Below are 10,625 nucleotides of genomic sequence, written 5' to 3' on the forward strand. Positions count from 1 at the left end.
TTCTGTAAAACAAAGACACCATTTTTGTTGAATAATTTGTGTAATCCTGGCACTACCTCCTCAGTCTTCCTGGCTGATATTTACGAGTTTAAATATGGCTAATGATATAACATTCCTGCCAGATGGTCAATAGGAACGACATGGATTCAGATATTTGAGCATCAGACAAATGCTTGATTCCTTTGATTGAGACTCAAACACAAAGTCTTTTTTTGGAAAATAACTAAATTCTGAGATTTCATAAACATTATGATAATAAGTAAATAGGTGTCACCAGCACAGATAGATGAAACAAGAATGAGCTTAGTGTGGACCAAGCATTCTTCTCACCAGGGTTGGTCATTGGTGTCTCATCAGGGCTGGTCAACGTCTTAGGACTCCATTTGCGTTTTCTGTCTAGAGCACCTGCCATCATGTAGGTTGCAGGGAGTTAACACGCATTTCCTCTGCGATCTGCCCAATGTTCACTTATTTTGTTTACAAGACTTTGCTGCCTCCCACTATAAATGTTTATAGGTTTTCCCAGTCATTTTCATTGCCTCTGTGGTCTCCACCACATTCCTCTTGTAAAGCATCCCTTGGCGGTAGTCTGAGCACTCTGTCTCGCGCTGCCCAGGGGAGGAGTTCACTCCTGTTCTCTGCTGAGTCTCCTCCCTGCATGTCCGCACATTCTGTAACCCTCCCAGCCTCCCTCCCCCTGCCTCCCTCACTTGATTACGGATAGTGCTCCTTGAACTGCCACCACCCACGCTGGACAGCCCGGTTCTGCACTCCATGAATTCTTTCTCACTGTCTACAAAATGGGTACTTCTTCTTACTTGCCCAGAAAGCAGCCTGGTTTCTGTTGGGAAAGCCTGGCCTCTTGGAAAAAAAATCACCCCAGTGTTCAAAACTAAATTTTATCTGTGAATTCTTCTTTGTTTGTTTGATTTGTTTTCTAACTTTCAAAGCATCACTCGACTGTGGCAAAGGCAGGCACATTTTGAGCGCTATCAGCTGAGAGTGGAAACACTACTTCTGTGTATTTGCTGTCTACTCTTTACAGGCTCTGAGTGGAGATTACTCTTAGAATTAAGTAGGAAGGTGTAGTAAAGAGAGGGTTTCATGGAAGAGAGGATTTTCAGAGAATGTAGAACAGAGTTCCAGTGGAGGAGAGTTAAGGAAAACAAAGCAAATAGTTTTGTACAAAAATTAAAAGGAAGTTACACACAGACACTGGAGGAGTTCAAAGCCATTTAAAGATTGGCCTCTTTTTCTTTAAGTATCATTTTTCTTCTCACAGATTTCCCAAGCAATCCACCTGGCTGACCTCACTGCTCTCCCCTCATCCATATGGAGGTCTCTGGCAAAGTCCATGGAGCTATAAACAAATATAAATACATAGATTGTATATGTAGAATCTATTATATATATAAGAGCCCTGGAAATAATGCTTCAACTCCCAAGCTGTGAACACATCTTGTAAATGATGTGGCATTACTGAAGAGTCATTGCGGTCCTCCTGGCCCAGATCTTATCAGGCTCATTTCTTCCTATAAATGTGCCCGTGTAAGCCAGCACCTCAGCCAACAGCCTTTTGCAGGGGAAAGGTATTTGCCTGCCCTCTCTCTCCTTCCTCTGTCCCTAGGTATGTCCTGAGATGTCATTGTCAGATCCTGGGAATTACAGTGTCTGCCTGTCTCATCAGTAATGCGGTCAGCGTGAATACATTTTTAACGTGTGCGTCACACACAGTAATTCTGCCAATGGCCAGCATTCTCCATGCCCCCTCCCTTCCCCATCACCCCCACATCCCCCTAGCTGTCTGGAATCTGGGGCCAGCCTTGGGAACAGTCTTGCTTCTCAGGGGAGAGACTGATTTGCTACACTCTTCACCCTGAACGAGGAGCTCTCTCATTTCAAAAGGGAAGATATTTTATTTCCCCCAAATGAGAATAATGAAATATTTCTTGTAAACCTGGAAGTTAAAATGCAGACGATACATGTCCTTCAATTTCCTTTTATTGGTCTTCAGGGGTGAACCCAGGCACAGTTGTAAATATGTATCAGGGTATCTCCTGGCCTGGAGGTATTGAAACTCCACTGACAGCAGTGCCAAGTGTCACTGTCTGGCGTCTCCAAGAGCCCCCTCCCGTCCCTCCCCGCCCTCCATCTCCTTTCCATCTCTCTACCCTGTTTACAATGACTTTGAGGCTGGTAAGACGCATTTTGAGGTGACACTCAAGCAGCTGTGTGGTCCAGAATACATGATAATTTTATGTCTCAATTACAATATTCTTCGGTTGATGCGGAAGGCAGGCACAGCCGGGATGCAGCCTTAGAGTGCACTGCCATCTCCTGGAAAACACTCTATACTTGAGGCCTGCTGTCACTGCTCCTTCAATGCCACCAATAGGACAGCAAAGCCTTAGTCATGGCCTTCTGTCTTTAGAACCAAAGATCAGGGTGCACAGAGCCATCTTCTCCTGTCCTTTCCGGTTGCAATGCTCCAACTCCTGAAGGGTAGGAAAAGGTGTTGTATTGTGATCTTAATTAAAAACAAGTAACTGGGTTGGGAAGGCCACTGGTGCCTGGACCGTGATCATACTCCCGCCTTCTGCTCCCGAGGCTGCTAACAGATGCTGCTTCCTGTAAATGAGGGCCTGGCACCAGGACGACCCTGCCCTTGGGATCTTCAGAAGAAGCTGTAACATTATTTACACCTTTAAGGGCGGCGCTGAGGACTCGGGACAGAAGTCACCTGTTCAGGTGGGGCATTGGAGAGGAGGCAGCCTTGAGCCGTTCGCTCCGTGACAATTGCATATTGAGATCCTGCCTTACAAGCATGTTGGGATGACTAATGAGGCATTTTCAGACAGCACTGAAGACACAGAGAGGCACATATGAGTTTCCATTTAAACTCACAGCGTATGAAAGCCAGCACACATGACTGTATCTGAGAGGTACAGTGGACCTTCTAAAACACAGCTTTATTGATTCAAGCTGGCTCGTTATCAGGTTTTGGCTACATTTGGGAAGATACCAGCCTCATCATCACGAACGAGAATGGGGTAACGGTTTTCTCTTCCAACAGCTTTCTTTTGAATTAACAAACGATTATCTGCATAAAGACAAATAAAATATTCTCATTAACTGAATGAATTGATTTCAGTTAATTAACTGAATTCTTTACATTCAACTAGTGTCCCTCTGAACCAGTAGTTCTTATCTTTTGGAAGACCCTTTGAAAAATGTGAAAATGTCTGTATCCTGCCCCCCAACAAAATGCATACACACTCTGCATAGGATTTAATAAAGTTCCTTCTTCCTAATACAGAGCTTCATCACTACCATTGACAAAGCCAAAGTGATCTTAATGGCACTCCATTTAAAAATACCCTTTGTAGCTAGACTTCTTTGCAAGCCCAGGTTTAGGTTCGGGGCTTCCTGGTTAGTTTAGGGGGAAGTGGGGGCCACAGGGATGTTTGCAGATGAGCTGACCCCTCGGCTGGAGCCTACAAGGAACGTTCCAGGGCCATTGCTTCTCTTCCGTGCCCTGGTCTCATATTGAAAGTGGGTTTAAATATTCATCCTTTGAAAATCCTGGACTTGCAGAGGCACACATCTGAAAAGCTCTGATAACACCTTGCTCTAGCCTGGTTCCGGGAAAACAAAGCAGAATCAAGGGTTCTGCCATGACACCCATTTAGATGCATCCTTTGTCTCTACCCCTTGGAGAGAAACCCTAATTAAAATGATTCGGAAACACAGCTTTCCATGTGGCAGGAGGATATGACACCACCTCATCTGACAAGGTCATGGTTGTCATTCTGCAACCCTCCCAGGGCGACGGTCGTGTATGAAACAAAGGGCAAATTTCATGGCACAAAGGTGAGATGAATTGTTAGAATCCCCTGCAACAGCAGTAAAATACAGACATACAGGAGTTACTCCAGGGGTTCAGTCTTCTAACCTAAGGCTTGTGTCTTCGGCTCTTTAGGCCTATCATCAAGTTCCTGGAAAGAAGTTTATTTTTCTTCCATTCCTGATCTGTTGTCAGAGGCCGTGTGGTGGTCACATGGGTAGATCCTGGTTTGAGCTTCCAAAGAAGTTTCACATGCCACCTGCTCTTCTGCCTGGACCACTTCAGCAGGTCACTGGAAACTCACCCTTGTTTCTGTCCCTGAAAGTGATAGCAATGGCAGACTCTCATATTTATATATTACTTTAAAAATGTATTTAATTAATTTATTTTTAAACTTTGTTGGGAGGGGGAGTAATTAGGTTTATTTATTTGTTGTAATGGAGGTACTGGGGATTGAACCCAGGACCACGTGCCTGCTAGGAATGTGCTCTACTACAGAGCTATACCCTCCTCCCCTTATATAGTACTTTTAATTCTTTTGGAATTTCATCGATTTAAACCTCCTCTCTCTCCACATAGCAGATGGGAAAGCTGAAGCACACGTAGATAGGATAATGAACCTAAACTCCTGGCATGTAGTGATGATCAGATAAATGCTGATTGGTTCTTGGGAATCAGGCAGTTTATTTGGCACTTTATAAGCATTCTGTCATTTACTTACTCCATGGCTAGGGGAGGGGGAGTCTAGGGCAGACATGTGACTTTGTCCTGGAAAACCAACATGGTTCAAAGTGCTTTACAAACACTGATCTAGATCATGTTCCCAACAACCGTACAAGGTAGGTCCTCTTACTATTCCCATTTTATCAATGAGGCAGTTGAAACACAAACAGGTTCAGTAACTGGCCCCAGATATACAGCCACCCAGTGACTGAGCTGAGCTTTGAACCTGGGCAACAAGGCTTCAGCATTTTTCCCATTAACACTGCCCCACCGGGTTCCACACATACATGAACCGGGAATGGTCCCGGAAAACAGCTATGTACAGAATTCGTGGAAGGGCCCAGAGACACTGTTGCTACAGTGAGGTCAACACTATGAGTAGAATGACTTTGGCTTTGCTCTGAGACCCTAAACCTAAATTTGGATGTATGCACAGCACACAGTTCATGAAGCAAACTGTTGACTTACCTCTTGAGGACTTGATACTCTGACTCCACTAGGGCAAGACTTGGGCAAGGCCCTGCCCTCTTCCTGGTAGAGTGGTCACTGTTGGTTTTTGGCTGACCAGTGTCCATTCAGTCTTCTTCCAGTCCAAGCAGCCTGGTTTTATTTCCCATCTCAATGTATGTGGTTTGTGTATTCCAACTTCTTGATCCCAAGTAGTCCCACTTAGTCCCTATTTGGGAATTTTATTGGAACTATTGGAAAGGAGAAGCACTTTTCCTCCAGGATGCAGAGAGGCTAGGATGTGGGCCTCGAGCTGCTGGGGGTCACTTGCCCCTACATGGAAAGAATCTGCTTCAGTTAAACCAACAGAAAAAAAGCTGATGCAAAATTAAAATATGGAAAATTACTAACCCTGATAACATCTTTGGAATTTCCGGATCCTCCTCTTCCTGAACTCCCTCTACACATTTCTACTATTATACAAACCAATAAATCCCCCTCCTTTTTTTTTTTTTTTGGTTTAAAGCCAGACTGTTTTGGTTCCAGTCCCTTGTATCTGAAAAATACCCTGCCTATGACACCTGTGGTCCCTTGGAAGGAAGCACACCCCTCTGCCCTAGGGCTTAAGAACTCCATTCCTTCAAGAGCAGGATCCTGGAGATTTCCTCCTGTTGTCAGGGACAGCATCCAACATCAGATGCATGACTTTTCAAGAGGCAAAGATCCAGAGACAACCAGGTGTTTCCTGACTGAGACTCACATTCAGCCTCTTCTTGACTCTGAGAGAGGGTTTGTGCGGGTTTGTTCCCGCCTCCACTGCTGTCCTACCAGCCCAGTACTCCTGACCGCAATCCCCCACCCCATCCCACTCTGCCCCAGTTTGCCTCCTAGAAAACTTTCAGGGTATTTTTCACTACAAAATCATAAATGAATGGAAAGTCCGTGGCTAATATCAAGGTCTTGAATTAAAGACTGACTTGCATAGAGCACAGACAATGTAAGCAATCAGACCATTTCCAAGTTCTGCTCCAGCTTTAAGACAAGGAGGTGAAACCATCCCAGGGCCCCTCGGATACTCCCCATGGGTCCCGAGTTGTGGCTTTTCTACTCTCAGCTCCGTGCACTTGGCCTTATGTGATATCTGATTGTTTGTTTACTGTTCTGTGTTTTGAACTAGACTCTAAGACCTTGAGGGAAGAAACTTCTTTTTAGCTTTTACTCAAGAAAATAAATCCAGGTCCCCCGTGTCTCCCCAGTGGCAGCTTGATCCTAATGCTGAACACGTGCTCCAGTTTAATGTTTCCCAAAGTGTGTTTCCCAAAGCAGCAGCCTCCACATCCCCAGGGAACTTGTTAGAAATGCAAATTCTTGGGCCCCACTTGCTGAATCTGAAACTGAGCTGGAGCCCTGCCAGCCATGTTTAACAAGCTTTCCAGATGATTCTGACGCGTGCTGACGCTGGAGGACCACTGCCCTGGCCTCCTGCTACTCAGTGTGTCATCATCCAAGTACCAATAGTACCAGCCTCATCTGGGAGCTTGTTAAATGTGCAGAATGCCATGCTCCACCACAGACCTGCCGCTGTGGCCTGAAAATCTGTGTTTGAATTCACTTCCTAGGTGATTTGTGGACCTTCAAGCAGTGTTTCCTTTTTCAAGACTTCAGGAGCATCAAAGTACTTAGGGATCTTGTTAAACCCAAGCTCTGATGCTTGAGAATTTGGAATTTCTCACAAGATCCCAGATAAGATTGATGTTGCTGGTTTGTGGACCACACTTTGCGTAGTAAGGGCCTAGAGAGAAAACAGAAAGGGCTTCAGGATTGCAGGGAAATTGGGGTGGGGTGGGCGGGGAGTGCAGAAGCATCTTCAGATCTACTCACTGCCCATCCCTCTCCCCAGATCAGGCACAGCAATTCTGTTTTCATCTGATTTGTATGTAACATGCTTTAAGGGCAATTTTTGTTTGAAATAAGAATTCTGCTGCAAAACAAATCTTCTAAGCAACTGCATTACAGAAAATAGTCAACCTTTAAAGTGATAGACTTGCAAACCTAATTATAAATTAAATGGCATAGAGTAATTTAGTGTGTGTGCAGGAAGAAGCTCGTGGGTATTATATTTTTTAACTTTTTAAAAGCTTTATCAAGTTTCCACACTGAATTCAATTTTCAAACATAATATTGAAATGAAGGTTGCTTGTTCATACAGACCTGATTTAAAGTCAGACAACAAACCTGAAGTTTCACCTGACTCTACAGTGCAACAATTTTGCATTTCTTACTTCCTGTCTGAGATGAAGTGGCTCCTCATTTTCCCCGCTGTTTCCCCTGGGCTCCATGGCCCTGGACGTCCATATTCAGCACTGGTCCGTTATACCTCTCTTGGTTGGGATGAGATAAAGATGACTTAAGGCAAATTCACATGATCTTACAATATCACAATTTTTCTATTCAGCCACCCACTATAATTTCATCTCTCCTTTTTCCACATGTCCATATTCAAAGAGGCCCCATATTATATTGAATTTCCTGAACAACATCTCTGATGTCTGTCCCTTTGTTTCCATCCTTTTGGCCACCAACTCAACTGAAGTCTTATTCAATGATATGTGCACAGTATAATATTTTCTGAATAGTTTGCCTCCAACATCTCCTCTCCAACTGTCTCATTCTAATTCATCCCTCCAGACTAATCTTTATACAACAGGTGTTTATTTACCTTCCCTGTGCAAAAACCTGGGTACTCCCTGGATCCCAGAAGAATAATATCTAGAGGGGAGGGTATAGCTCAGTGGTAGAGCACATGTTTAGCATGCACGAGGTCCTGGGTTCAATCCCCAGCACCTCTATTAAAAACACATACACACATACATTAAGAATAATATCTAAACTCCTGCCCAGCATTCAGGACTTTCAACCACTGATTCCAACCTGGTGTTCCACCTTACCTTGTTGGGATCCTGCACCCAGCCAACCGGGCTTTTTTTTGAGGAGGGGAGGATTCAACCCCATGAATACATATTCCTCTGCATCCTCTGTGTTTCTGTGGTTGCTTTTGTCCCATTTATGCAAAGAGAGAGACTGTTCATTTTTTTAATCTGTACCGTTTTTAGAATTGACTTACACAAATGTATTTTTTTAAAAGGACAAATTCTCAGAAAAAACATAAGAACTCCAAGGGAAAGGAATATGCAGGGAGGAAAGGGGTTAATACATTCACCGTTTAAGCTCTTTGGAGCTTTATTTTTTACTATTATTATTTTAAATGAATGACTCCTTAGAAAGAAATAAAATTCCCTTTTTCAGAGTAACTAAGAAAAGACTATGCAGTCTTGATTACAGCCGAGTGGAAAAGTGTTATAAGTGGCTATTATTTTCTCGTAAAGTCTTATAACACCAGATACTTCAAAATTTACAAGTCCATAAAGGCTAATCTTTTTTACTGTGCCTTCAGTAGAGACCAAACTGGAAATGCATACGTTTTCCTGAAGTGAATGTCTTTTCTGGAAGAAGATTCCTCATGGACCAGAATGATAACATCTTCAAAATAAGAATATTTCTGTCCATATCACATTGTAATCCCCAGGCATACTCTGAATATTAAATAAGAGCAATACTTATATTGAAGGTTGTTTTAGGATATTAAGAATGTATGATGTTTTGGTAATAATTCCCAAGGGGTTTGTCTTACATTGCGTTCCCAGAGGTAGACCCAGAAGTGGGAATTCATGTACAAGTGGCTTATTCAGGAGATGCTATCAAGAGAAACTGACACAGAACAAGGAAAGGTAGGAAGCCGTGCATGGGTGTAACCTCAGAGGAAGTTCTTTGGAGGATAACGTCAACCTTATTCCACAAGATCTCTGGAACATGGGTTATCCTTTGGAGTTTTCTCCAATCCACCGCAAGGGACTGGGTGTTCATACTCCTGGATCCATCAATTTATATCCAGGCAGGGGCTGGGAGTTTCTGGTGGTGGGTAGAACCCCCAAACGCTTCTAGCTTTCTATGGCTGCCAGCACATTATGTGCAGTAGCCCAGGGCAGTCATCGGGGAAAGAATCCCACTTGTGTGAGCTGTTGGAGGCCAAAAACACATTAAAGACAGAGAAAGGTGCAGGAGGAGGGGCTGAAGGGATCTGGGTGAAGCACAGTTAGTGGCCACTAAGCCCTACTTCCAACATCCTAGAACCAGAAAATTCCTATCCCAATAAATTACCTGTTCAATCAACAATTATTAAGAACACTGTGACCTCAGGTGTGCTTCTTACCTTCTCTTTGTCTCAGCTTCTTCTTCAAATTAATAAAAGTATCTCAGGATTCTTACGAGTGTTACACAAGGTAATACATACAAAGTATTCTGATCACTGCATTTGATATCAAATTAATTATTATTAATTTAATTTTTAAAAAACTCCTTTGTATTTAGTATTGCAATTTTCTATACTGGGGCTTTTCTTAGTGCCATAATAACTTTATACCAGATTCAAATTATAGGCAGATCAGAATAATACCAGGTGATATGAAGAACTGATTTTTAGTAACATTTCATAGGGGATATGCTAAACTGCATGAGAAAAGGAAGGAGAACAGGAGCTTGGTCATACAAAGTGGCACCAAAAGCAGAACTCATTTTGACACTGATGAAGAAAAAAATTAGAGCTTGAAGGTTGGATTCCATCTGAATTTATCATTTTGCATCATTTTAAGCTTTAAATTCACCCATAGGTCAAGAAGATCTTGATCCTTTGAAGGAATAATTATGGGGGAAAAAACAGCATCAACCAAGGTGGGTGGAAAGAAAGAAATAGTAACAGAAAATGCAACATGTTCAAACTTGAGAGTAAGAGGAGCCAGTGTAAGCAGCGTGCTGATGATGGTGCTTCCTGTGCAGCGGGCAAAACGTCCTGTCTCCGACTCAGGGGTTTCATGTCTTCTAACACCCATGGAACAGCAACAAGCTAACTTCCTAGCTTTATTATTATTATTATTGTTGTTGTTGTTATTATTATTATTTTTAGTGGAGGTACTGGGGATTGAACCCAGGACCTGGTGCATGCTAGGCATGCACTCTACCACTGAGCTATACCCTCCCCCACTTCCTAGCTTTAAAGTAGGGCAAAATCAAATCCTGGACCCAACAGAGCCTCAGCACGGGAGGCTTTCAAGATTGCATTGATTGCATTAATTTCATCAGTTGTAAAGTTTTCCCAAACTGTTACCGTTTAAGACCAGAAAGTTGAAAGCATCCTTAAGAAAGATCAGTGTGGTCATCCATCGTCGTTCTAGCCTTGCTCTTAGTGTCTTTTCACATAAAACACTTTCAGAAGAAGTAAAAACCACGTCATGGCCCTCAGTCTCCCGAGCCCTCAGAGACTTGTAAAGCGCAGCCGCCTCCGAAAGCTACGACTGTGTCTTGGACTTGTGGGAGGTTTCAGGCAAGCTGATAGCTTGCGTTTTCACCTGTTCCCCTCCAGCTGTATTTGGCCGTGGACTCAAACTTCAGACAGGAATGAAGCTTTGTCGATCAGAGCTCCGATAGCACTCCGAGGTCCCAACTGTTAACAGACAGCCTTAGAAAGTGAAATGCAGGCAAGTGACAGCCGATAACC

This window comes from Vicugna pacos, chromosome 5 (assembly GCF_048564905.1).
Source record: "Vicugna pacos chromosome 5, VicPac4, whole genome shotgun sequence".
Taxonomy (NCBI): domain Eukaryota; kingdom Metazoa; phylum Chordata; class Mammalia; order Artiodactyla; family Camelidae; genus Vicugna; species Vicugna pacos.